Raw genomic sequence first — 26,952 nt, forward strand, 5'->3', positions numbered from 1 at the left:
CTCTGCTCTGCCCCATACACTCCTACAAGCTGCAACTACAGGACTACATCTCCCAGCATGCATCAGCGCCCTTTATTACACAGCAAATCAGAGTTGTGTAGGGCGGCTGAGGCATCGGCTCTTTCAAAACTGAGAGCCAGCTCTTGTCGTTCGCAGCAAAGAGCCGGCTCTTAGAGCCGGCTCGTTCACGAACGACCCATCACTAATCTGTGTGAGCTTCTCCACCACACCCGCAAGACTGGGCACTCACCCTTTCCCTATGACCCTCAGTTAGATGGGTCACAAGCGCTTGTGGGAGACTCTCAGGCGATCCCCAGCCTATAACGATCCACTCCTCACTTTGTGCTGCAAGTTCCTCGTAAAGTATTCACCTCAATTAAAGCACATAGTCTTCCATAGTGTAAAACCGTACCAAAATTTAATAGGATCACATTATAAAGGACATTGATCATTGTTGCTGCAGGATCCAATTTAAAGGTGTAGCGCGGTCTGTGAGAATTTTATACATGAATACAGTGTCTACAGAATGTGACCTAGGTTCATGTACTTTTATCGGCATTGTTTGGATCCAACCATGATCTGTTATGCTCACTCACATGGGGCCGGCTTGATTTTTTCTGCACTGGGGCCCATCGCTAGCTTTGTCCGCCACTGCTTAGGCCCAGTTCACGTCAGTGGTAAAAAAACAAACGGTCCGTTCCCAGATCGGAAGGGAACGTATCCAATGTTAAAGGGACTCAGAGCTGGATTAATCTAAACATTTTATACATACCTGGGGCTTCCTCCAGTCCCATACGCTCTGATCACTCCCACGCTTCCGTTCTCCGCTGCTCGCAGCTCCGGTACCGGGTCCTGCCTCTGCCGTCAGTCGGAGCCAGTCTGACGTAAGAGAAGTGCACTCTTTGCGTATCTCTCCAGCAGCCGCTGGAGAGATACATAGAGAGCACACTTCTCTTGCGTAGACTGGAGCCGACTGGAGGAAGTGCGGGGACCCGGTACCGGAGCTGCGAGCAGCGGAGGACGGGAGCGATCAGAGCGTATGGGACTGGAGGAAGCCCCAGGTATGTATAAAATGTTTAGATTGATCCAGCTCTGAGTCCCTTAACCCATGTATCAGTTCACATGAATCCGTTCAAACGGATCCGTTCTGCACGATCTACTTAACGGACCGCAAGTTTCCTGCAGAGCCAATTTTTCCGGACCGCTGAGCCCAGCAGAACGGAGGCTGAAGCGCTGCATTGGGGACAATGAGAAAACCGAAAATTTCTTCACACTAGTGAAAAAAAACAGACCGTTATATATAGAAAAACACACTTTTTGGGGGGGTTAGTGATATGGGGAAGTGGAACGACAATGCAGTGAAAATGGACCCGATCGACAGGTGATCAGATCCATTTTCACGGATCCATTTCCCACTCCATTGCAAGTGTGAACCGAGCCTTACCTGGGGCTTCTACCAGCCCCCTGCAGCGACCCTGTCCCCACTCCATCCGGGGATGATCCTCCGGTCGCCTGCATTTTCGATTTCAGCGATAGCGAGTTGCCGGCCACTGCGCTTGAGTGACCCTGGCTGTGCGCATCCTCGAACACACTCCCGTTGCCGGTAGATTTTCACGTACTGCGCATGTGCAGGACTCTTCCGGCTGCGGTAGCATGATGGAGGGCGGACATGGCCAGGGTCGCGCAAATGCAGTGGCAGGCGATTGGCTCTGTTGCCGAAAGTGAAACTTTGTCACTGTGGGGGACCGAAGGATTGTTCCATGACGGCTGCAGGGGGCTGGTAGAAGCCCCAGGTAAGTGAAACTCTTTGTTTTTGCTTACTTTAGGTTCCCTTTAAGTAAGACATAAAGGACACTTGTGATCAGGATAATATAAAGTTACCGCAGTAAACGAAAGTCTCTGTATGGTCCAAACGCTTCCCCTATCTTCGTACGTCCCTCCTGTGCTACACTTAGACCCTTTAGGGCTGGTTCACAAGGGCGTTTTTGCAGCGTTAAACACGGCGTTACGGATGCTATGTTTTTTGGGATCTACTGCCTTCCCATTCAAGTAATGGGAGCGTTTAGAGCTGGCTTTTGCAGACTTTCATGAAAGCCGGGCTGTGGATCCCGGCATTGCATCTCATCTCAAAAGCAATATGTTGCTTTCAGAGGCGGTAAACTCCGGGAAACAATTGCAGAGACCCGACCTGCTATCCTTGAAGGCTTCCCAAAAGCCTTCAAAAGCTAGCGTGTAAATGCCAACATTTGAACGTGGTGCCCAGTGAAAGATCGGCAAAAGCCTGCATGAATCAGCCGTATACCACTTCCTAACCACAGGTCTTTTCCCCTTAAAAACCAGAGCAATTTTCACATCACACTTTTCCTAATTATTCGCCAATAATGTTATCATTACTTATCACACGAAAATGATCTATGTATTTTTTTTTTGTTACAAATTAGCCTTACTTTAGGTGGTACTTTTTGCTAAGAATTATTTTATTTTATAAGCATTTCAAAGGGAATAGTAAGGAAAAAAAATGAAACAAATTAATTATATCTCAGTTTTCGGCCATTATAGTTTTTAAATAAAACGTGCTGCTGTGGATAAAATCCGTACATTTTACTTGCCCATTTGTCCTGGCTATTTAATACTGTGGCCTCAATTCACGGAGCATTATCAAACGTTTATCAAACACTTTATCAAATGTTTGATAATTTACCTCATGGGTAAAATCTCATTTTAAATTCACTAAGGTGTTATATATTTATTGAATGTTTTACCGATAAAACGTTCAACAAATATATAACACCTTAATGAATTCAAAATGAGATTTTACCCATGAGGTAAATTATCAAACGTTTGATAAAGTGTTTGATAAACGTTTGATAATGCTCCGTGAATTGAGGCCTATATCACCAATAACAAGCTGTTATTTGCAAAATTAACAGTAATATACCCTAGTGGCGCTACACTGGATTTCCGAGTACTCTGAAGTAGTAAGTGTTTGTGTTTACTTTTGTTTTAGTTAATGAAATGTTGCCATCTTGCTGACACTGGCTTTTCATTCATCACAGGCACTGTGATCGAGAGCTGTAATTACAGCGGAGGAGATTTGGGTGCAGCCGGCGCCACCAAAGGCCATAATAGGAATTACAGCTATAGCAGCGCACACTCAGTAACTTTGGTGCCGTCAGAAGATGGAGCAGAAGTTACATTTAAAACACTGTAATTCAGCCTCCAGCAATAGCTGGAAGATGAATTACGTCATTCCCCACCATCCACGTCGACCTAGAGGGGGATTAGTATTTAACGCCGCTGGGACTTGTGCAGCAGCAGGATAAGCCATAGAGAAAGGAACAAAAACCAGTAATGCTGCTCAAAACTGCACTTTATTTTAGATAATTTGATAAAAGGCACACACATAAATGATCAAAATATGTCAGGAGTTGGCCTGTCATATGCATAGTGTATTGTTAGAAGACAATACTATGTGCTGCAAATGTCTGGGACAGTAAGAAAAAGTCCCTACTAGAATAGCATATTAACAATGTAGATCAGGTCAAGATAAGCCATCAAAGGCCAATCACACTCAGATGTTCATAGGTTGGATACCTAAGATGATAAAGCCCAATAAAGAATAAATCCATAAGCCATGTATTTAAACATGGCTATGGACCCTAAGGCAACCAATATTTTGAGCCTTGGGAACGCCAATATCCGGCACCCGTGAGGAGACCCGGCTGTGCTAAGATAATAGTATGATCATAACCACTCACAGAGGGCAGGACATGGTGCAACCAATGTGGTCAAAAAATAGGGCTAACTGTATCACAACCAAGGGGTGTGCTGCTCCTATATAATAGACTTTATTGGGAACACCCTTGACCAATCACTGCGAGGAAACCAAAGTGTGTAAAAAAGGGGGGGATATGGTTTTAACCACTCACAGAGTATAGCAGGGTGTGACCAATATGATCAATATGCTATTCATAGAATATAGGGAGCGGGGACTGATAGCCACAGCCTAAATACACTTATAGTACATGAAGCCCATACCGCATGGATGAACACATCAAAGTATACAAAATGGGACCATAAGCAGCAAACAGCATATTCAAAAAATAGGTGTGTTCCGCAATTGTCCACAGAGCCCTAACAATGTCACGGATGATATACAAAATAATATGCAAAAAGAGAGCCACTTAAGTTATAGCACCAGCGAGCCATAACGTTATTGCATCTAAATTGTTTCCATAGGCATATGCGGATGCTTAAGATGTATATAGAATAAAGCCATCCAGGACAAAGCATATGGAGATCCCATTCAATGGTGAATAGAGTGAATCTTGAATTGGTCACCCAACACACCCCACATGGGTGTACACACATATAAACCAGCCAGCCAAATGCGCATAGGTCTGCAGTCATATATATAGCCTGTTGGTAACTGTGTAGTATTTCCAGAAGACTGCTATTGAAATCACAGGCACATCAGGCCACCTGAATTGTGGCGTAGTATAGTCAAAGACCACATATAGGCAACAAGAAGCATTCATTTAGCAGTCAGTGTCCCATATATATACTGGCAGGTTCACTTATCTGATCCGATGATGTGCTGGATGCCACAAACCATATAGGGATGAAACAGCTTATATTGGCTCCAAGATGGCGCTTGGGTGAGGCTCTCGCATCCAGAGTTGCTTGCGGCCTATGTGAATCAAGCGGCTCGTATTGGCTCCAGAGATGGCGCCCAGACAGGGCTCTCACCACCAAAGATAGCTGCAGCCTATTTTAGGCAATTTGTAATGGCTCCAAGCTGCCGCCCAAACAGGGCTCCCACATACGGAAGTGACTGCGGCCTATATCAAGCGGCTGGTAGTGGCTCCAAGCTGGCGTCTGGGCCGGGCTTTCATGTGCGAAAATGGCTGCGGCTAGTATCAGTCAACCTCGGCTCCCACTGCCGTATAGCGTAGCATGACGTCTACGCGTTTCGCCCCGCCCACCGGAGCTTCGTCAGGACGTGCTACGTCATCACGTAAGCTATCCCGACCTCCCTGCTTTTATATCGGGTCGTCCACTTGGCTCAATTCCAAGGAGACTCCATCTAGTGGTGGAGGCCGGGTAATAGCTTCAGGTGTATAATGGGGACATCTTGTGGTCAAAAACAAACATAGCAACCTAGAAAACCTCATGTGAATTAAACATCAATACCAATTAGGCAAATTGTCATCCAAAGGATAACGCTTCATTAGTTAATGGTCTGTAATACAGAGTCCTATTTCAGGAATACCTTTAGATTTAAATCAACATTTAGCCCTAGAGGGACCAAAGTTTTTAGCTGGTATATCCAAAAACTTTCTTTTTTGATTAATTGGGCCCTCATGTTACAAAATCTAATACCCGGATCCAAACGATAAATGGCTTTAAATTTTAGCCCAGTTGGATCTGAGTTGTGGAATTCAGCAAAGTGTGAGGCTATAGGGGTTTTATCTCTCTTTTCCTCCTTTGCTGAGTCCACTATTGACCTTACATGTTCTTGAATTCTGGTACGCAGTTCCCTTTCGGTTTTGCCCACATAATGCTTATTACAGGGGCAGGTCAACTGGTATACCACATATGTGCTCAGACAATCAACAGGGTTCCTGATATTGTATAACCGATCTCCAGAGGAGTTGGTAAAGGTATCCGTTTTGTCCACATATTGACATACTGAACATTTTTTACAAGGGGTCATTCCATTGCGTTTTTTAAAAAAGGGCATTTTTTTACTTTTGTATTCTGATTGGGTAAGGATATCTGCAAGATTTCTATTTCGTCTGGCAGTAAGCAAAGGTCGTGGACCAATCATACCAGCTATTTTCGTGTCATTTAGCAAAATTGGCCAAAATCGTTGCAAAGTATCCCTAAATTTATTCCAATGAGGGCCATATGTGGCGATAAGCCTGGGATAAAATTGTACATTGGTGCGTGGTTTTTTAGTTAGAAGATCATTACGATTGGTTTTAAGGGCTCTATAATAAGCAGACTTTAAAAGTTTATTTGGATAACCTCTGGCTTTTAGTCTCAGCTTTAATTCCAAAGCCTCCTTTTTAAAAGTGTCTGTATCACTACAGTTTCTCCTGAGGCGCAGGAATTGTCCTGTAGGAACCGCAGATTTCTGTGAAGCTAGATGGGCGCTCTGATAATGTAAGAGTGTATTGCCTGCAGTACTCTTTCTAAAAGTGGAAGTTGAGATGCTCTCACCCTCCCTCCTAATTCGAACATCCAGGAACTCAATTTCTGTATCACTTGACTTGTAGGTCAAAAAAATATTAAAGGCATTGCTGTTCAGACGGGATATAAAAACATTCAGGTCCTCCAAGGACCCGGTCCACAGCAAAAATACATCATCCACATAGCGCAGCCAGAGGGCGGCATGCTCCCGATACGCCCGGTCCACATAGACCACTTCCTCCTCCCATGCGCCCAGGTGGAGACAGGCGTATGAAGGGGAGCAGGCCGCCCCCATGGCCACGCCCCTCCGCTGGCGGTAGTACCGATGATTAAACGTAAAAAAATTGTTGTTCAGGACAAACTGAAGCATAGTATCCACAAAGTCATTGTGGGCATCCTGATCCGGATAGAAGCGGGCCATAAATTTCTTTACAGCTCGTCTCCCCACGTCATTTGGGATAGACGTGAAAAGAGATTCCTGCTGTATCCTGCGCCCAAGGCTCCTGGCAGCCAAATCATATGTATGCACTGTGATTGGGTTTTGGAACAAGTTGTTCCCATTCACCGAACACGGAACGGCAGGATTCCGAGAAAAAATAACGGCACTGGTGCGGCAATCGAGAACGGCGAGGTAAACAAGTACGTGTATTTACACCACTGATGCTGAAAAATAGAGTCTTGCGGAGGAACAGAGGGCCAGAGACGGATCTAGGAAGACTCTGACCCACCCCATTCACACTGAAAAGGTTTCTTGAAATTCTAAAAGCAAAAACAAAGTAGCTTTAAATGGATAACCTTTCTGTTCTAGAATGTGTTTCGTCACTCCTACAGAATAACCTCAGTTAGATTCATATACATTTTACATTTGGCTCAGTCACGTCAGTCTGGGCTACAGCGCATGTGTGGGAGGTCCGCGCATGCGCAGTAGCCCAGGCTGATCCCGACTGAGCCTATTACCGTCGCTGATCCCTGTTGAACGGCAGACCGCAGGAGGACAGCTAGGGGCTGACGTGTTTATGCTGCAGGAGGAAGCAGCGGGTAACTATCGGTTCTTTTATTGAGAGCTCTGGTACACTTTAACCCTGTCATGATTGGCACTGAGCGACAGCCTATATAAATACTAAAAAAGGTTAGGGTCTCCTCCAGAAGGCTGGCCTCATCTCGGTGGAAGGGTCCAGGATGGAACACTCAGCATGCAAACTGTTTGTGGAAGCTAACATCCTCCATTAATGGTAATTTGGTGTATCTGTTTTGAATGCAAGTTGTGGGGGGGCCCGCCTATACAGAGGCTCGGCACATCTATGCTGCTGGTCATTCAGATGCAGCCTCGCAGTCTTGGGAAGCGCTGCCACCTCTATCATGCTGTCTAAGTAATGTAAGTTTTACCTTATGGCAGCTGTGCCCATTTGATATTTCAAGTTTGCATCTTTGTTTTTTGTCAGACGTTAGGCCTCTAGTGCATAGTTTAGCCCCGGGGTGTCCAATAGTTCGATCGTGATCTACCGGTAGATGGTGACCGCCTAGCATCACATTCAATTTTGCTGCTGGCCGCTGGCCAATCCGAAGGCAGGGGAGGAGAAAGGCGAGGCGGATGAAGAGGAGAGGCAAGGGGCAGCTCTGCCATGACACGACGTCATAGCTGGGGGCGGCACCGGGCGCAACGCATCCACACACACTGCCCGCCACCCTTTTGCCCACCCTCAGTCGCTGGCTTGCTCATCTAGCCTCCAGCCAGCCGCGGCTGAAGGAGGGGAAACCAGGACGAGCCCCAGACACCGCCGCCAGAGGGAGGTAAGTGGCACCCAGGCACCTACACCTAGCTATCTATACTGAAGGCACCTATACCTAACTATACTATACCTGGCAACGTATACTAAAGGCCCCTATACCAAGCTATTTATACTGAAGGCACCTATACCTAACTACCTATACTGAAGGCACCTATACCTAACTATACTATACCTGGCTACCTATACTAAAGACCCCTATACCAAGCTATTTATACTGAAGACACCTATACCTAACCACCTATACTGAAGGCACCTATACCTAACCACCTATACTGAAGGCACCTATACCTAACCACCTATACTGAAGGCACCTATACCTAACCACCTATACTGAAGGCACCTATACCTGGCTACCTATACTGAAGGCACCTATACCTAGCTATCTGTACTGAAGGCACCTATACCTAACTACCTATACTGAAGGCACCTATACCTAGCTATAGATACTGAAGGCACCTATACCTAACCACCTATACTGAAGGCACCTATACCTAACCACCTATACTGAAGGCACCTATACCTGGCTACCTATACTGAAGGCACCTATACCTGGCTACCTATACTGAAGGCACCTATACCTGGCTATCTGTACTGAAGGCACCTATACCTAACTACCTATACTGAAGGCACCTATACCTAGCTATAGATACTGAAGGCACGTATACCTAACCACCTATACTGAAGGCACCTATACCTAACTACCTATACTGAAGGCACCTATACCTAGCTATCTATACTGAAGGAACCTATACCTAACTACCTATACTGAAGGCACCTATACCTAGCTATCTATACTGAAGGCACCTATACATAACTACCTATACTGAAGGCACCTATACCTAGCTACCTATACTGTAAATGTTGGTAGATCTCCTGGACTCAGCAAATTTTAAAGTAGCTTGTGAGCCGAAAAAGTGTGGGCACCCCTGGTTTAGCATCTGTTTTGAATACAAGGTGTGTATTTGCCCCTAGGGGGCTCTGCACACCTCTGTTGGTAGTCATTTGAGATGCTGCCTGGTTTTAGGATGCACTGCCACCTCTCATCTGTTGTTTAAAATAATAATAATAATATAAATAATAATCCTAGATGGGGACACTGACAACAGAAAAAAAAATCCACAGTATCCAAAACTTCTATAAATGTCTTGGCCAGAGTTGGTAGAGGTATAGTTACAACAGGTGATCGGTACGTTTGAATTTTCTTCGCCACATGCTATACAATCCATGTCAAACAATAATCACTTTACAGCATTCAGACATGTCAAACCGTGCGCAAAATTGATGTGATCTCAGCATTTGTGTGCGTGATTTATACTCCTCTGGTTGTGAATAAGATGCCTTGTTTTTGACTCAATGAAACAAGCCGCCTCCTCCACTGGAGCGGAACCGTCTGATTTGTTCCCTCCTGGGCATGACATGAGCCCCAAGTACAAGGTGTGTCTTTATTGTTTACAAAACCTTTGAACCCCCCTTTCCCCCCCCCCCCTCGCTGGGGAGGCCACATCTGGGCTGTTTGCTTTGTGGTCTTTGAAGGCAGAGAGGAGAAAAGAAAGACTTGTAGAGTTTTCCCAAAGGAAGCTGTTAATCACAGAGCTTAATGGAAGGCAAATTATCACCTTCTGGTCCTCTCTGGTGACAGAAATGGCCACAACATGACCGTCTGTGTACATGGACCCTGCTGTGTATTGTGCAAATACAAGTTCAAATTAAAGAAGGGCCCTGGGGGGGAACAACATTCCTTGTACGGCACGGGAGGAATGCAGAAATATATTGCTCAACCGATATCCATGGATAATAATAATTATCTTAATAGTAAATAATATTTAATTTTTGTAATTATCATTATCCATAATTTCATAAAGTGCCAACATCTTCTGAAGTGCTGTAGAAATAGAGATCTTACTAGTAATGTCTCATAAGCAGGCACAGTTTCTGTTGTCCTTGAAGGGAATCTAAAGTGAAAATAAACTTATGATATAATGAATTGTATGTGTAGTACAGCTAAGAAATAGAACATTAGTAGCAAAGAAAAGAGTCTCATATTGCTGTCCAGTACAGGAAGAGTTACAAAACTTCACTTGTTATCCATGCAGAAGAGCTTCTCTGAGCTCTCCGACCCACCTTGGGTTGGAGACAGTACTATTGTCTGAAGCACTTACACATCAAAGAGACAGTGAGGCCTTGTTCACATTGCGTTCCGATCACGTTAGTGTTTGCGTTGGGCATTTTTTTAGAAGGGTTTTTTTCCCCTCCCAGCGCTCCACTGCGCTCTGCGTTTTTGTTAACCGCCCTTTCCAGAGCCTTTTTTTAACTCGCTCCTTGACGCAAGTCAGGAAGTGAACTCTTTGACCCAGAAAAATAATAAATACAATGTATTTATTCTAAAAACTCGAACGCAATTGCTGCACAAAGTAATTTTGTGAGCGTTTTGCGCTTTTCCTATACCTCCCATTATCGCAAACTCATCCCAAAAATGGTCTATGTAGCGCTTTTCTGATTGGACAGCGAACGGAATGCCCCAATCTGAACTAGCGCAAAGGAAAGCATAGTGTAAGCGCTTTCAGGGTGATTTCCTGTACATGCCTGCCCCCCCGGGTTTTAATTTTTATCCAGCACTAACTAACAACCGCTCTACGCCAATCGGCGAGAACGTAGCCGCAGCCCAAGGACCGCTCAACGCCAATTGGCGTGAAGTCCTGGGGCAGGGTTTTGCAGGTGATTCGTGCGCACGTGCATCTCCGCTTAAATGATGGAGCTCCCCTAGGAGACTGTTAGATGGCAAAACCGCTGTCTATTTACACTGCAGCGGCAGGCAGCGGCAGTGGAGACAGCCGTGTGACACAGAAGAGATCGGCTGTCATAGGCTGATGTGGGGGGAGGGAGGGATATAAAAATAATTTTAAAAAGGGGGAATTTATTTTAAAAAAACAATAAATAAATAAAAACAAACGTAGGAGCGTCCAGAGCCCACCAACAGAAACCTCTGTTGGTGGGGAGAAAAGGAGGGGGGGCACTTGTATGCTAGGTTCTACGGCCCTGCAGTGAGTACTTAAAGAGACACTGAAGCGAAAAAAAAATTATGATATTATGATTTGTATGTGTAGTACAGCTAAGAAATAAAACAAGATACATCAGTCTAATTGTTTCCAGTACAGGAAGAGTTGAGAAACTCCACTTGTTATTTCTATGCAAACAAGCCATTAAGCTCTCCGACTAAAGGCCCATACACACTTCGGATTTCCGCGAACGACGGGTCGTTTGAACGTCCCTTCGTTCGCCCGCTAAATCAGGTGTGTGTACAGACTGTCGTTCACTTGATAAGGGTGGGTTTGAGCGATCAAACTCACCCTTATCAAGTGAACGACAGTCTGTACACACGCCCGATTTAGCGGGCGAACGACGGGACGTTCAAACGACCCGTCGTTCGCGGAAATCCGACATGTGTATGGGCCTTAAGTCTTAGAGGGCTGTTATCTGACTTTTATTATCTCAACTGTAATTGAACTGTTTACTTTTCCTCTGCTAGATGAGAGTTCATTAGTTCACAGACTGCTCTGAAAGACTCATTTTGAATGCTGAGTGTTGTGTAATCTGCACATATTATAGAATAATGCAATGTTAGAAAAAAACACTATATACCTGAAAATAAAAGTATGAGAATATTTTCTTTGCTGCTAATCTTCTAGTAATTATTCATAGTACACAACCAATTCACTATATCATATTTTTTTTCCGCTTCAGTGTCTCTTTAAAGCTGCAGTGGCCTAATTTGTAAAAAATAGCCTGGTCACGAGGGAGTAAAGCCTGTGGTCCTGAAGTGGTTAAAGTATACCCGAGGTAAAACCTGCGAAAACAAAACAGACACTTACCTAGGTAGAGGGAAGCTTCTGGATCCTCCAGAGTGTTCCTGAGTCCACCCCACCTCTACCGCAGCTTCCTGGAAGCCTCTGGAAAATCACAACCGTACTGTGCCCTCGCGAGTACAGCAGCGCATGGGCAGTACCGACTTTCCCTCAATTTGAGAGAGTAATTGAATTGATTTATACTTTGTTTGTGTTTAATGGAAAAACTTAATGCAATTAATCAATCAATCATTCTTGAAACATCATATATATATATATATATATATATATATATATATATGATACTTGATATGATCTTGTTAGATAAAATTACAGTGGTGATTAGTGTAAGGCTAAACTCTCTAAATACATCCAGTGTGCATTTCTCTCTGTTTCCCTTCTGTCCTGTGCAAGAGTTCAGGTCCATTAAAGAAGTTAGCAATGGCAGCCTCCCCATTCTTCCTCTCCAGGACTCCTATGGTGATCTCGCCCTCCCCTCCAGGATGAGGATGCCTCCAGCATGTCACACACATAAGAGCAGAGCACACAGCAGGCAGGATCTCCCCAGCAGCAGTGTGTGGCAGCTCCCATCACTCAGTGCTGGAAGGTAGCTGGGAAAGGAGGGGCTGTGGAGAGATTTGACTGTCAGTGATTAGCTGAGGGGCTTTTTCTTCATCCACCTTCTCTTTCATAATTGGCTGCCTGGCCGCCTTTCTTCCCTCTTTTCCACTTGCTATCAGATCAAGTGCTGAGCAAGCAGCAGCAGCAACTGGGAGCCTGGCTGGGACACACACAGCACATTGGACTACAGGAGGCAAATGAGAACATCAGGGAGTTTGTCTGAACTTTGCTAACACTTCCCAGGACCTAATTCTGAACTCGGCCACATCCTGATGGTTCTACAGGTGAGCTTTGCCTTCTGCTACTTTATAGCTGGGGATCACTGCTTGATGTGTAGCTGATGCATTGATACACAGAGGCGTAGCAATAGGGGGTGCAGAGGTAGTGACCGCATCGGGGCCCTTGGGCTGGAGGGGCCACCCCTCAAACACAGTATTAACAGTATTGGTCCTGTGCTGATAATATTCACTTACCATATATATGCTTAGAACAGTAGTGATCATTAACATAGTTTTCCATCCCCTTTTTGCACCTCTGACACTGTGTCCTTGATTGGTTTTTGTGTGTAGTATCAATTGTCATGTATAGAGTGCTTGGGGGGCCCCAATGCTAAACTTGCACTGGGGCCCACGGCTTCTTAGCTACACCACTGTTGATACAAGATGTACCTGAGCTATAGGGACCGCTTCTGGATTCCGAAATAAGTCCCTAGTGGTAACTTTTCTCCAGCCAGGTCCAGCACAGAATCTGGCTATTTGTGTACCTGTGTGCAGCCAGCCATGCGGGGGTCGGTAACGGCCTAAATCTGCAGACAACCGACTAGGGAGCAGTGGGCAATGTTCACCAGATCTTGGTAAGGTTCCAGGAGAAATGTGAGCATGTATTGATTGCATTTCTATCCCAGCCAGGGCACTATCTGCACAGAGTTTGTATGTTCTCCCATGTCTGTGTGGGTTTCCTCTGGGCACTCTGGTTTCCTCCCACATCCCAAAAAACATACAGATAAGCTAATTGGCTTCCCCATAAATTGGCCTTAGACTACGATACATGCACTACACGATACATACATAGACATGTGACTATGGTAGGGATTAGATCGTGAGCTCCTCTGAGGGACAGTTAAGTGATGAGACGATATACTCTGTACAGCGCTTTGGAAGATGTCGGCGGTATATACATACTAAATAACAATAATGATATCAAATTTCTATCTTAGTACTGCTTGATGCACCATAGACATAGAACTGTGCAGACACCAAACAACATACCACCTGACCAATGAAAACTTACCAAAACTCCTTATCGCGATTTCAATCGGTCATCTAATCTGTTAAATAAATAAGCACATTGATGACTCTCTTAAGGGCTGTTTTTACTGTACGCACTTTACTGTATTTGCGGATTGTTTGCAGCCCGCAAAGCGCAAGGAGAATGGCCCTATAATGTGAATACTGGTTGCACGTTTCTAGTAGTGCAATTCGATTTTGATCCAATTTGGCCTGATTGCAAATTGTGATGAACCGCGCTTTCATTGTGCTATTTGTAGCGGAAAACAGCCCTAAACTGCAATTTTTTATATCGCGACAACATCTTCCACAGCGCTCTACAAAGTACATAGTCATGTCACTAACTGCCCCTCAGAGGGGCTCACAATCTAATCCTAACATAGGCATATGTCAATGTATGTATCGTAGTCTAGGACCAATTTTAAGGGAAAGCCAATTAACTTCTCTGTATATTTTTGTGAGGAAACCAGAGTGCCTGGAGCAAACCCACACAGACACGGGGAGAACATACACATTCTTTGCAGATAATGCCCTGGCTGGGATTCGAAGCACTGCAAGACAAGAGTGCTAACCACTGCGCCACCATTCTGCCTTGATACAACAAAACTGAAAAAAGTGCACAGTCGGTCTGACAATGTGATCGCAAAGTGACTGAAACTAGCTTGAAGAATTATTACATTACATATAAAAAAAGTACCATAAGTTGCAAACTAGTGTTCAGCACCAGCCTACTTTATCTCTAAGGTTGAAAACAATAAAGTTTACCTATAAAACAAACAAACAAACAAAAAAAAAACATACACTTGTCATTCGATTTTAGGAAGAATTGACTTCAATGATCAATATGAACAATTGATTGATCAGTTAGGGATGAATAATCTCACACAGAGCAACCCATTTCCATCAGATAGTTGAGATTGCTCCAGGCATTTAAAAACTATATATCCGCTATTGATTAATTCAGGAATTTCTACCATTGACACCTATTGGTTGCCATTGATTTATAGGGACTGCATCACAGCTGTTGAATCTAACCGAATGTAATTGTTAAAGTGTACCAGAGCTGATGAAAGGTAAAAGTTTTATACATACCTGGAGCTTCCTCCAGGCCCATAAGCTCAGATCACTCCCACGCCGCCGTTCTCCGCTGCCTGCAGCTCCGGTATCGGGTCCCATCACTTCAGCCAGTTGGTGTCAGTCTGGCGTAAGAGAAGTGCGCTGTTTGCGTGTCTCTCCAGCAGCTGCTGGAGAGATACAAGGAGGGCGCACTTCTGCGTAGACTGACACCAACTGGCTAAAGTGATGGGACCCGATACCCGGAGCTGCAGGCAGCGGAGAACGGCGGCGTGGGAGCGATTAGAGCTTATGGGGCTGGAGGAAGCCCCAAGTATGTATAAATATTTTACCTTTCATCAGCTCTGGTACACTTTAAGGCACCATGCAATTTTCACTTCAGATCATATTCCCGATTGAAAATGATCAAGTCGATCAAACTAATATACAGTCAACTGATTGCCAGCGACCAATCTCACGTTCATAATCAATTTCTTTCTTGATCAGAAGCAGATTCGACATGCTGGAATCGAAATACTGGCTATCGCTCCGTGTGTATGTCTTTTTGGTTAATTTTTGATCGATAGCCAATCTGAAAAAATGAATAGAAATCTTCCTGATATTTGAACCCCCCCCCCCCCCCCAAAAAAAAAAACAGCATAGATGCGCATGTGCAGTGCTAGCTTTCTTCTATATCCGATCAATGTCAGATCTGACTATCGATCTGATCACTCCCTCAAATAGGATCTGCAGTGAATACTGCATGGTGTGTGCCAGGCATTGCAGTGTGTGGCAGTCAGTGTAAAATGTTCTCTGTCTCCTGACTGGTACTTAAATCAGACAATTCTTCAGCGACGGGCAGATCTGAAGGAATTTGTGTAGCTATTTTTTTCATAGATCTATTTGTGTCTAAAGTTCTATAGAGATGGTGTGAAAATCTGTACCTCTGTGTATTGGCCAGTTTAATTGGAGTGTGGTCAGGCGCAGATTAGGGGGGTGAGGGGATCTGGGAGGCAGAGGTTAGCATTAGTAATTAGAGTTAGAAGGTTAAGGTAAGACATCAGGAGGGGGTTAACATTAGGGGGGAGGGTAGACGTTAGGAAGGGTTTAACATTAGGGGGATTAGGAGTTTGATGCCAGTAAAAGGGTTAACAGACATAAAAGGGGGTTGTTGGATTTTAAAAAAATGTAGTTCTTATTAAGTGGTAGAAGTTTGAAACCCTTGCTTGGGTCACATCAGACCACAGTGGGGGTTGTAGTGAATGCTGATGATTGCAGTAATGCGCATGCAGCACTCACAGTGAGGATCTTCCTCTTCAGTACATCCAGGTTATCTTGCATTTATTGAAAATAAGTTCTTCTCATGGATGCTGCGTTCAGGGTCAACAGCACAAGTACTCATTTGCTAATCCAGAAATCATCACTATGCTGTTATATGACCCAGGCAATGGTTGCAAACATTTTTCTGCCTAACGACAAACAATTGATTTAAAAATCTAGTCCATGTTTAAAGGATCGCTTAAGTTCTTTGAAATTTAAGACCCAGGACTCTAGTGCTGCAAGGCATCACTGACACTGCTAGCCACTCTCAGTCACTGTGTGTTCCCATATTCTCATGATATGGGTGTGTTTGTGTATATGTTTGTGTGTAAACGTGTGTGTGTGTGTGTGTGTTTTTATTTATGTGTATGCGTGTGTGTGTGTATGTGTGGTGTGTGTGTGTCTGTGTGTGTGTGTTTGATTGTGTGTGTCTGTGTGTGTGTGTGGGTCTATGTGTCTATGTGTGTGTGTGTTTTTATTTATGTGTACAGTATTTGTGTGTGTATGTGTGGTGTGTGTGTGTATGTGTGTTGTTTTTGTGTTTGTGTGTATGTGTGTGTGTATGTGTATATGTGTGTGTGTGTTTTTATAAATGTGTATGCGTGTATATGTGTGTGTATGTGTATATGTGTGTGTGTGTTTTTATAAATGTGTATGCGTGTGTGTGTGTGTGTATGTGTATATGTGTGTGTGTATGTGTGTGTATGTGTATATGTGTGTGTGTGTTTTTATAAATGTGTATGCGTGTGTGTGTGTGTGTATATGTGTGTGTGTATGTGTGTGTATGTGTATATGTGTGTGTGTGTTTTTATTTATGTGTACAGTATTTGTGTGTGTATGTGTGGTGTGTGTGTGTGTATGTGTGTTGTTTTTGTGTTTGTGTGTATGTGTGTGTGTATGTGTATATGTGTGTGTGTGTTTTTATAAATGTGTATGCGTGTGTGTATGTGTGTGTGTGTATGTGTATATGTGTGTGTGTATGTGTGTGTATGTGTATATGTGTGTGTGTGTTTTTATAAATGTGTGTGTGGTGTGTATGTATGTGTATGCGCGCGTGTGTGTGTGTGTATGTGTATTCGTCTGTGTGTGTGTTTTTATGTATGTGTGTGTGTGTTTTTATGTATGTGTGTGTGTGTGTATGTGTGGTGTGTGTGTGTCTGTGGTGTGTATGTGTGTGTGTGTGTGTGTAGGTGTGTGTATAGGTGTGTGTATGTGTGTGTGTTTTTATGTATGTGTGTGTGTGTGTGTATATGTGGCGTGTGTGTGTGTGTGTGTATGTGTGTGTGTGTGCCTGTGTGTGTGTGTGTGTATGTGTATGCGCGTGTGTGTTTGTGTGTGTCCAGTGATGGTTTTAAATTACTCTTTACTAAAGAGCCGCCTTTGAAACACAATAGAAATGTGTGCATTCCAAGTTTATAAACATGGGGAAATTGCAGATACATTCCAGTTTATTAGACCTGGCAAGTGGCAATAGTGGGAAAGTCAACTGGCAGGAGGCCGCTCTGCAGAGCCAATGGCAACACGCGCAAATCAAGCTATCTAAAAAATGTTTGGAGAGTCTTCCTGGTTATATTCATGTCTATATAAATGGCCCACAAGAAAATGGAAAATGGGGGGTCTGAAGTCAGAATCACCATATTAAGACTTCATGCACACGGGTGGCTGAATGGCGGTGAATTACCTGCCTGTCAGCTGCTCCCATGCACAGTCCGAGCCGCCAGTATTAGGTAGCTAGATGCTGCCCCCCCGAGGATAGGTAGCCAGATGTAGATACCAACCACTTATTCAAAAAAATTGTCACTTCCTTGTGCATTCTAAATTTATTTCAAGACACAACTAAGAAGCCACTCCTATTCTGAACATTGTGGCTATATCATTAGAGAGTGTGAGACCCCCCTCATAGGTAGACAGGGAGAACAGGCTATTCCTAAACTTGTCCATCCTTCCTTTGCTCATCCATCTTGGTGGCTGGATAGTGTACTGGTTAAGAACATCGCCCTTGACATGGGAGACCAGGGTTCAAATCCTGGTTAGGTAAGGAGTTCAAGGCAAGACTCCTTAACACTGCAGGGTGGCCTCTTGAGCGTGTCCCTGTGGCTGCAGCTCTTGAGTGCTTTGAGTCCGACAGGAGAAAAGCACTATACAAATGTTTGGATTATTGGTCTGGTAAGCTGGCTCTTCTGCCTGGTGTCTGCCTCTTGAACACAACCATCTCTGATGACCTGACCTGGAGGGCCAACACCGTCAACTCAGAAAAAGGCGCAGCAAAGCTTCTCCTTCCTTCGCTAACCAACGAAGTTTGGTATGGCTCAGGAACTTCTAAGGGCCTTCTACTTGTCCACTGCCACCATCGAGTCTGTCCTTTGCTCGTCGATCCTGGTCTGGTATGCTGACTTTTCTGCCAGCGACAGATACAAAATTCAGAGGGTCATCAGTTCAGCAGAGAGAATTATTGGAAAACGCCAATTTAGACCTCCTCTACAAAACCAGACTGCACTCTATAGTAAGGAAAATTGCTTGCAACCACTCCCACCCAGGCCAAAGCTTCTTCAGTCGGCTCAAATCGAGCTGGAGGTTCTGGGCCTTCCTATCTTTTGTTACATATCTGTTGTTTTGTAAAAATCTGCGTTGTTTTTATTTTAATTGTATTACTTTCAAGACAAGACAAGACAAGACAAATAACATTTATATTGCGCTTTTCTCCTTGCGGACTCAAAGCGCCAGAGCAGAGCAGCAGCCACTAGGGCGCGCTCTATTGGCAGTAGCAGTGTAAGGGAGACTTGCCAAAGGTCTCCTACTGAATTAGTGCTGGCTTACTGAACAGGCAGAGCCGAGATTCGAACCCTGGTCAACTGTGCTAAATCTAATTCCAGAATCATTTTTATTTCACGAGGCACGATTCTGATTCAGAGGAGCCGCCAGTGTAGGTAGCCAGATATAGCTCTTCCCAGTATAGGTAGCTAGAGGTGCCCCCAGTATATGTAGCCAGGTGTAGCCTCCAGTATAGGTAGCCAGATGTAGCCCTTCCCAGTATAGGTATCTAGAGGTGCCACTAGTATAGGTAGCTAGGTATAGGTGCCCCCAGTATAGGTAACCAGATATAGCCTCCAGTATAGGTAGCCAGAAATACCCTAGCATAGGTTGCCAAATGTAGCCTCTAGTATAGGTAGCCAGATGTAGCCCCCAGTATAGGTAGCCAGATGTTGCCCCAGTATAGGAAGCCAGATGTAGCCTCCAGTATAAGTAGCCAGATGTAGCCTCCAGTATAGGTAGCCAGATGTAGCCTCCAGTATAGGTAGCCAGGTGTAGCCTCCAGTATAAGTAGCCAGGCGTAGCCCCCAGTATAGGTAGCCAGATGTAGCCTTTATTATAAGTAGCCAGATGTAGCCTCCAGTATAAGTAGCCAGATGTAGCCTCCAGTATAAGTAGCCAGAGGTGCCTCCAGTATAAGTAGCCAGGGGTGCCCCCAGTATAGGTAGCCAGGTGTAGCCTCCAGTATAAGTAGCCAGGTGTAGCCTCCAGTATAGGTAGCCAGGATGGGTAGCCAGGCGTAGCCCCCCCAGTATAGGTAGCCAGATATTGCTCTCACCCACCCCGCACAACCCCCCCTCACTGCTGGGCCTCTACCCGTAGCTTCAGGGGTTGCTTACAGGGCTGTGGAGTTGGTACAAAAATTATCCGACTCAACTCCGACTCCTCAGTTTATGAAAACACGGACTCCAGGTACCCAAAGTTGGTCCGACTCTGACTCCACAGCCCTGGTTACTTCCCTGGTAGTTGATGCACAGCTTGGTCAGTTAGCAAAGGCATAAAGTAATGACTTGCATTATGGCATCACCTTTGCCATGAACAATTGCTGATGAGGTGATGACTGGCACCCGTCTATTGCTTTAATAAAGCAAAACTCTACTAGTATGTTAAGCATTAGTGGGCTGTTATTTTGTAGCCTCGTGTACATAATGCTCTACCAGTGACTGCTGTGCGTTGTACCAGATGATATTTGCAGGGGAATCACCTCTCTTGCACATTGTACTGAATTGCTGCCAGCAGAGTATTTTAATGATCCTTATGACTGTCTGAGGGACTGTGTAAGTAGTAGACCGGCTACTGGGGAACTTTAATTGCTGCAGCACTTACATAGCCTCAAGCGAGGCCTCAGAAGCTCAGGAGTAGCTCTATCTGCACCCCGGACACATGGCAGCGAACTGGAATGGGATAGTTTTACATTAGTGAAGCAATGAAGTTAGATTATTATTCCAGTTTCCCATTAAACCCCCTCCCACAGTGTGATGTCCTGACATTTTGCTGTCTGTGAACCCTTTTTGCATTTTACATACCTCCCAACTTTTTGAGATGAGAAAAAGGGACACTTAAGTCACGCCCCTGAAACACCCCTGGCCACGCCCCTGCCACGCCTCTAGTCACGCAGACCATAAAAATTTCATAAGAAAAATATGTTGTTTTATAATTCAAACCACACTGGTCCTTTCTATCCTGGTTCATTTTCGTTCATAGTAACATTTTAAAATGAGTAATATATCAATTTAAAGGATGGGAATAAAGTTTGGAGTCAATCAAACACATTTTTAGTAGAGAAATATATATATTTATATAGAAAGGGGGACAAAGTCCTGAAAGAGGGACAAAAGAGGGACAGAGGGACAGGGCTCCCAAAAAGGGACTGTCCCTCCGAAAGAGGGACAATTGGGAGCCATGGAAATAAAGTTTTTTTCCAACTGCAAAGCCAGCAGTATCTCTGTCTGTGCATAGATTTCTCAGTACCGAACATTCCATACAGATCACCACCAGTGATACATTTCAGAATGTAAATGTACAAACACTGACTAAATAATCTATAATTATTGTAAAAAATAACAAATTTTATTTATTATGTTATTTTCACTACAGTTCCTCTTTTTGAATGGATAGCTCTAGAGCAGGGGTCTCAAACTCGCGGCCCGCGGGCCATTTGCGGCCCTCGATACAATATTTTGTGGCCCTCGCCGGCAAAAGCTTCCTTATAGTTCACTTCAGTGCTCCCAAGTAATCCGCCGCATCCTCGCCGCTAAACGAGGGCTGCAGAGCCCCCAAATCGCCTGGGGGGCAATCCGCCGGCTTTTAGCTTCAGCTCTGCCCTCCTGACATCAATCGCCACGCGGATCGCCGCCTCTCCCCGCCCCTCTCTGTGAAGGAAGAGTGACAGGGGCGAGCAGAGACGGGGATGTGCCGCGATTGTGAAATTCCTTATGCAGCCCAGCCTCATCCTGATTTTGCCTCATGCGGCCCCCAGGTAAATTGAGTTTGAGACCCCTGCTCTAGAGACAATGAATGGGTTTTCTTGAAAGAAATAGCTTCTGCTGACACAACGGGGGATACTAAGCAGAAAAATCTGTTCTCAACAATTTTTAAAAACAGACAATTTCAGGCAAGGGATGGATGTATTTAGATGTAATTCCAATAAGTGGTAAACCGTGCAAAATACCTCTCTAAGGCCTGGAACCCACTACAGATCGCAAATTGCTAGCGCAAATGCTGGCGTTTTTTAAACGATTTCATGAGTGTTTTCCGGCGATTTTAGTACCGATTTTAAAAAGTGTCAGCTTTTTGGCAGCGATTGTGATAGCGATTTGCGATTAGCTATTTTAATTCTGATTGGTCCTTTCAAATTATTAGAATTTTTTTTTACAGTTTGCAGTAATTTAAAATCGCACACAAATGCTATGTGCAGCGATTCATAAGCGACTTGCCAACGCTCCAATACTTTACATTGAAGCGCAAATGCTACCAAAATGCCGCATGTCCTGCGAGTGCGATTTTGCTAATCTCAATTGCTACTGTGGAATTTGTTACATGGATTTACATCGGCAGAGCGTTTAGGGAAATCGCTAGTGATTTAAAGCACTCCCTAAACGCTCAAAAAAGCGCTCTAGAGGGTTCCAGGCCTTAAGGTGACCTTTAACGGTCCTATTTCCTGAGCAATCGACTGATCTGATCGACGCGATGGGAATATCATAAGCAATGAATAACGCATGGGAATAGGATAAGCAATCAGTCTAAAAAGAATCATTCCCAAATGTGGATTGACAGAACTTTATTAGAACCTTATTGTTACATTATTATTAGGGATGGTCAATGAGATGCAAATGTTTTTGAGTTGATGCAGGATTATGCCACTACAGGGCCACTTTAAAGACATATATGTTTTGTAATACATGTACAGTATATCTCATCTGTACTGCAATTAGGGAATACTCCATAATGGATTTTACTTCTCTGAATAGATCTCAGAGTTCCCCTGGCTGCCTGTAGTTTACATGTAATTCCTCTTTACCAGTACTCTGCACCTGTCCATCACTGTACACTAGCTTAGCTGTGGGTCAGCCTGCTGCTCTGACAGTCTCTCTACTTCTGCCCATCGCTGCGTGTGACAGAAATACTCATATCTGTGCTGTGTCTGATGATCAGTGATCTGAACACCGGAGGGAAATGGATTACACATGACAATGTCAGACCTGATGTGTCAATCACACACCTAATTCTGTTGCACACAAGCACAGTTGGGCTGCTGTACAGTCAGTGGTACAGTTTTCTTGTAACGGAATACAGTGGATCCTTTGTTTACAAGCATAACATTTGTTCTGGAAACATGCTTGTAGTGCGAAGCTCTCTTTTATGAAAGCAGATTTACCCATAAGAAATACAGTACAATCTTATTAATTAATCACCAAGGGACTGGGAAAAGCACATAAAGTATTGTAGTCAGATTGTGCCCCCTAATCCCCCCTCCTCACTGCCATTGTGCCCCCCCAATCCCCCAACCCTCTTCAATTCTATAGCTAAGGAGCTGTGGCCCCCGATGCAAGTTTTACAATGGGGCCCCCCAATACATAGCAATTGATACGGCGCACCAAAACCTGCCAATGGCAGCTACAGTGTCAGAGGAGCAAGAAGGGGATGGGGAGCAGTTTGTTAATGATTACCACTATTCAAAGTATCTATAGAGGTGATTATTATGGGCACAGGACCAATAGAGAGCTAATACTGTATTTCTGGCCCAAGGGCCCTGATGCAGTGGCTACCTCTGCAACCCCTATTGCTACGCCCCTGCTTGTAGCCTAATTTAACACCAACCCCCCCCCCCCCCCCCACACACACACACACACAGACCCTTGCAGTGTTACAGAGTGCATGCAGCACAGACTCACTCACCTCCACATGTTACATGGGGAGTGCACACATTACCACACAGGATGGGAGGATAAATGACAGCCTCGGCCTGGCCCTGACCCCATTAGTGCCAACACCTAGCGAAACGCCGCTATTTGGTCCAGTACTATTCTCTGCCTGAGAGAGCACACTGCGCTTACGCAGACTGGCCGCGGCTGGCCGAACTTACGGGACCCAGTGCAGAAGACGGAGAAGACTGAGGACGGCGGCGTGGGAGCGAACCGTGCGGATGGGAGTAGAACAGGGGTGTCAAACTCAAATACAAAGTGGGCCAAAATTGAACACTGGGACCAAGTCACGGGCCAACTTCAATGTCTAGTGGCCACCTTCCTCACTTATAAAGGTCCCTGGTGTGTAGTGTCCCTCCTCCCTACCCTATACAGTTCCCTGGTGTGTAGTGTCCCTCCTCCCTACCCTATACAGTTCCCTGGTGTGTAGTGCCCCTCCTCCCTACCCTATACAGTTCCCTGGTGTGTAGTGTCCCTCCTCCCTACCCTATACAGTTCCCTGGTGTGTAGTGCCCCTCCTCCCTACCCTATACAGTTCCCTGGTGTGTAGTGTCCCTCCTCCCTACCCTATACAGTTCCCTGGTGTGTAGTGCCCCTCCTCCTTACCCTATACAGTTCCCTGCTGTGTAGTGTCCCTCCTCCCTCCAATATACAGTTCCCTGGTGTGTAGTGCCCCTCCTCCTTACCCTATACTGTTCCCTGGTGTGTAGTGCCCCTCCTCCTTGCCCTATACTGTTCCCTGGTGTGTAGTGCCCCTCCTCCTTGCCCTATACAGTTCCCTGGTGTGTAGTGCCCCTCCTCTTTACCCTATACAGTTCCCATTGTCTGGTAGTCCTCCCTCCCCTATACAGCTTCTTGGTGTTTTTAGTGTTTAGTGGTCCTCACTTCCTCCCCATACAGTTCCCTGTTGTCCAGTGGCCCCCTCTCCTATACAGTTGCCTATTGTGTAGTGGACCCCCTATGTCCCCTAAACAGTTCCCTGGTGTCTAGTTATTTCCCCCCACCCTCTCCCAAATGGCTTCACTGGTGATCTAGGGCTTCACCTCCAGTATAGCTTCCCTGGTGGTCTAAAGTGGGCCAAACATAATGCAAAGTGAGGAAACCATTGGGAGGCCAAATCTGATGGCTTCGAGGGCCATATTTGGCCCATGGGCCGGAGTTTGACGTGTATGGGCTGGAGGAGGCCCCAGGTATGTATAAAACTTTGAAGACTTGTCGTCTGGTTTCCTTTAATATAAAGTATAGGAAAAATCACTGTAATGCACTGTAAAATCACTTTAAAAATGGCTGAACAGAGTGATTTTCCAAAGCATTTTTTGCCAAAAGCTGTCCAGTTCCAAGTCAAAGTGTACTTCCTGTTTTGCCACAAGAACTACAATTTCGCTAAACCCAAACACTCCAAAATGGCTAGACATCAATAGAAAATCTCTAGGGACATTCTCGGAATCGCTACTGAAAATCGTTAAACGTTTGCAACTAAGCTTAGTGGTTTTTGGTGTGAACTAGCCCATAGCTGAACTTGGCTCGTATATCAAGTCATAATTTGTTCAAACATTTTACTCGTTTTGCGGAACACTGTCACACCAAGTTACTCGCAATCCAAGGTTCCTTTTTAATTGGAAATAATAAGCCGTCAAATCTCTTTGTGGGGAGTAATGAAAATATAATGATTACATTGGTGATCAGGAGTTAATCTGAAGTTATCTGAAGAACTGTTCTCAAGTGCTCTAGTCCTTTAAATCCCATAGCCCAGCAGAAGCTAAATTATAACAGTTAATGTTCATTTTACCCTCCCTGCGGTTATATTTTTATTGCCCCCATGTTCTGCCTTTATATTTATTGCCACATTAGCTGGGCTTTAAAGCAGCGGCAGTCTCAGATCTGTTGTTTGCACAGGTTGGGCTCCGGCAAACAACTTTATCTGTGTTGTGCCAGGATTACCTTTTTGTTTCGGGGCTGTCACCTGCGCTGGGGGGGGGGGGCTTCATCCTCCCGTTATCTGAGAGGGAGATTAGTGGAGGTTAGTACTCCAATCTCCATCCCGCTCTCCTTCCTGCTGGCTTAGGTGGCATGTATTTATGGCTCTACCTGAGGGGGAGAAACAAGCTCTCTCTCAAGAATTCCTTTCTAAGAAGTGTTTTGGCCCGGAGGTACAGCTGGAAGAATCCACCCGGCCCGTGTGGGAGGTGGGTGGATGTTTGGAGGCCTCAGCACTTTCATTCATCTCTGTGCAGCTGACAGCAGAGGATGAAGCCATGAGGAGAGAAGGCCAGACAGGGCCATGCTCACCATTAGACACCTGAGGGCCTCTGGTCACCATTAGATACTAGAGGGCCTGTGTTCACCATTAGAGACTTGAGGGCCTGTGTTCACTATTAGACACTTGAGGGCCTGTGTTCACCATTAGACACTAGAGGGCATGTGTTCACCATTAGATACTAGGGGGCCTGAGTTCACTATTAGACACTTCAGGGCCTGTTTTCACCATTAGACACTTGAGGGCATGTGTTCACTTCACTATTAGACACTTGAGGGCCTGTTGTGTTCACCATTAGATACTAGAGGACCTGTGTTCACCATTAGACACTTGAGGGCCTGTGTTCACCATTACATAGACACTTCAGGGCCTGTGTTCACCATTAAACACTTCAGGGCCTGTGTTCACTATTAGACACTTGAGTGCCTGTGTTCACTATTAGACACTTGAGGGCCAGTGTTCACCATTAGACACTTCAGGGCCTGTGTTCACTATTAGACACTTGAGGGCCTGTGTTCACCATTAGATACTAGGGGGCCTGTGTTCACCATTAGACACTTCAGGGCCTGTGTTCACTATTAGACACTTGAGGGCCTGTGTTCACCATTAGACACTTCAGGGCCTGTGTTCACTATTAGACACTTCAGGGCATGTGTTCACCATTAGACACTTGAGGGCCTGTATTCACCATTAGACACTTCAGGGCCTGTGTTCACTATTAGACACTTGAGGGCCTGTGTTCACCATTAGACACTTCAGGGCCTGTGTTCACCATTAGACACTTGAGGGCATGTGTTCACTATTAGACACTTGAGGGCCTGTGTTCACCATTAGACACTTCAGGGCCTGTGTTCACTATTAGACACTTAAGGACCTGTGTTCACCAATAGACACTTGAGGACCTGTGTTCACCATTAGACACTTTAGGGCCTGTGTTCACCATTAGACACTTGAGGACCTGTGTTCACAATTAGACACTTCAGGGCCTGTTTTCACTATTAGACACTTGAGGGCCTGTGTTCACCATTAGACACTTGAGGACCTGTGTTCACCATTAGACACTTCAGGGCCTGTGTTCACTATTAGACACTTAAGGGCCTGTGTTCACCATTAGACACTTGATGGCCCGTGCCATGGCTGGTGCCTCACACCAGAACACCTAACATACTGGGGAAACTCCCAAAATTAGAATATCATGCAAGAGTCCATTTATTTCAGTAATTCAACTTAAAGAGACCCTGTAATTTAAAAAATGTCCCCTGGGGGTACTTACCTCAGGAAGGTCCCAATGAGGCTTCCCCAATCCCTGTAGCTTCAGGCAATCCAGCGCTGGCTCCCTAGAAGCGTCCCGCA

General features: G+C 45.1%; 1 protein-coding gene across 5 annotated transcripts in view; it reads left to right on the forward strand.

The window, feature by feature from the left end:
- The window catches only part of COL14A1 (collagen type XIV alpha 1 chain), a 430,812-nt gene that overhangs the window by 120,658 nt on the left and 283,202 nt on the right, over positions 1-26,952 (forward strand). The window contains exon 1 of one of the 5 annotated variants that reach the window (XM_068237963.1): positions 12,573-12,732. The exons of the other annotated variants lie outside the window; for them this stretch is intronic. The gene's annotated coding sequence lies outside the window, so the exon portion shown is untranslated. Of the gene's footprint in view, positions 1-12,572; positions 12,733-26,952 lie in introns of those variants that run through there. 5 annotated transcript variants of the gene reach the window in all.

Source organism: Hyperolius riggenbachi, chromosome 5, assembly GCF_040937935.1.
Source record: "Hyperolius riggenbachi isolate aHypRig1 chromosome 5, aHypRig1.pri, whole genome shotgun sequence".
Lineage (NCBI taxonomy): Eukaryota > Metazoa > Chordata > Amphibia > Anura > Hyperoliidae > Hyperolius > Hyperolius riggenbachi.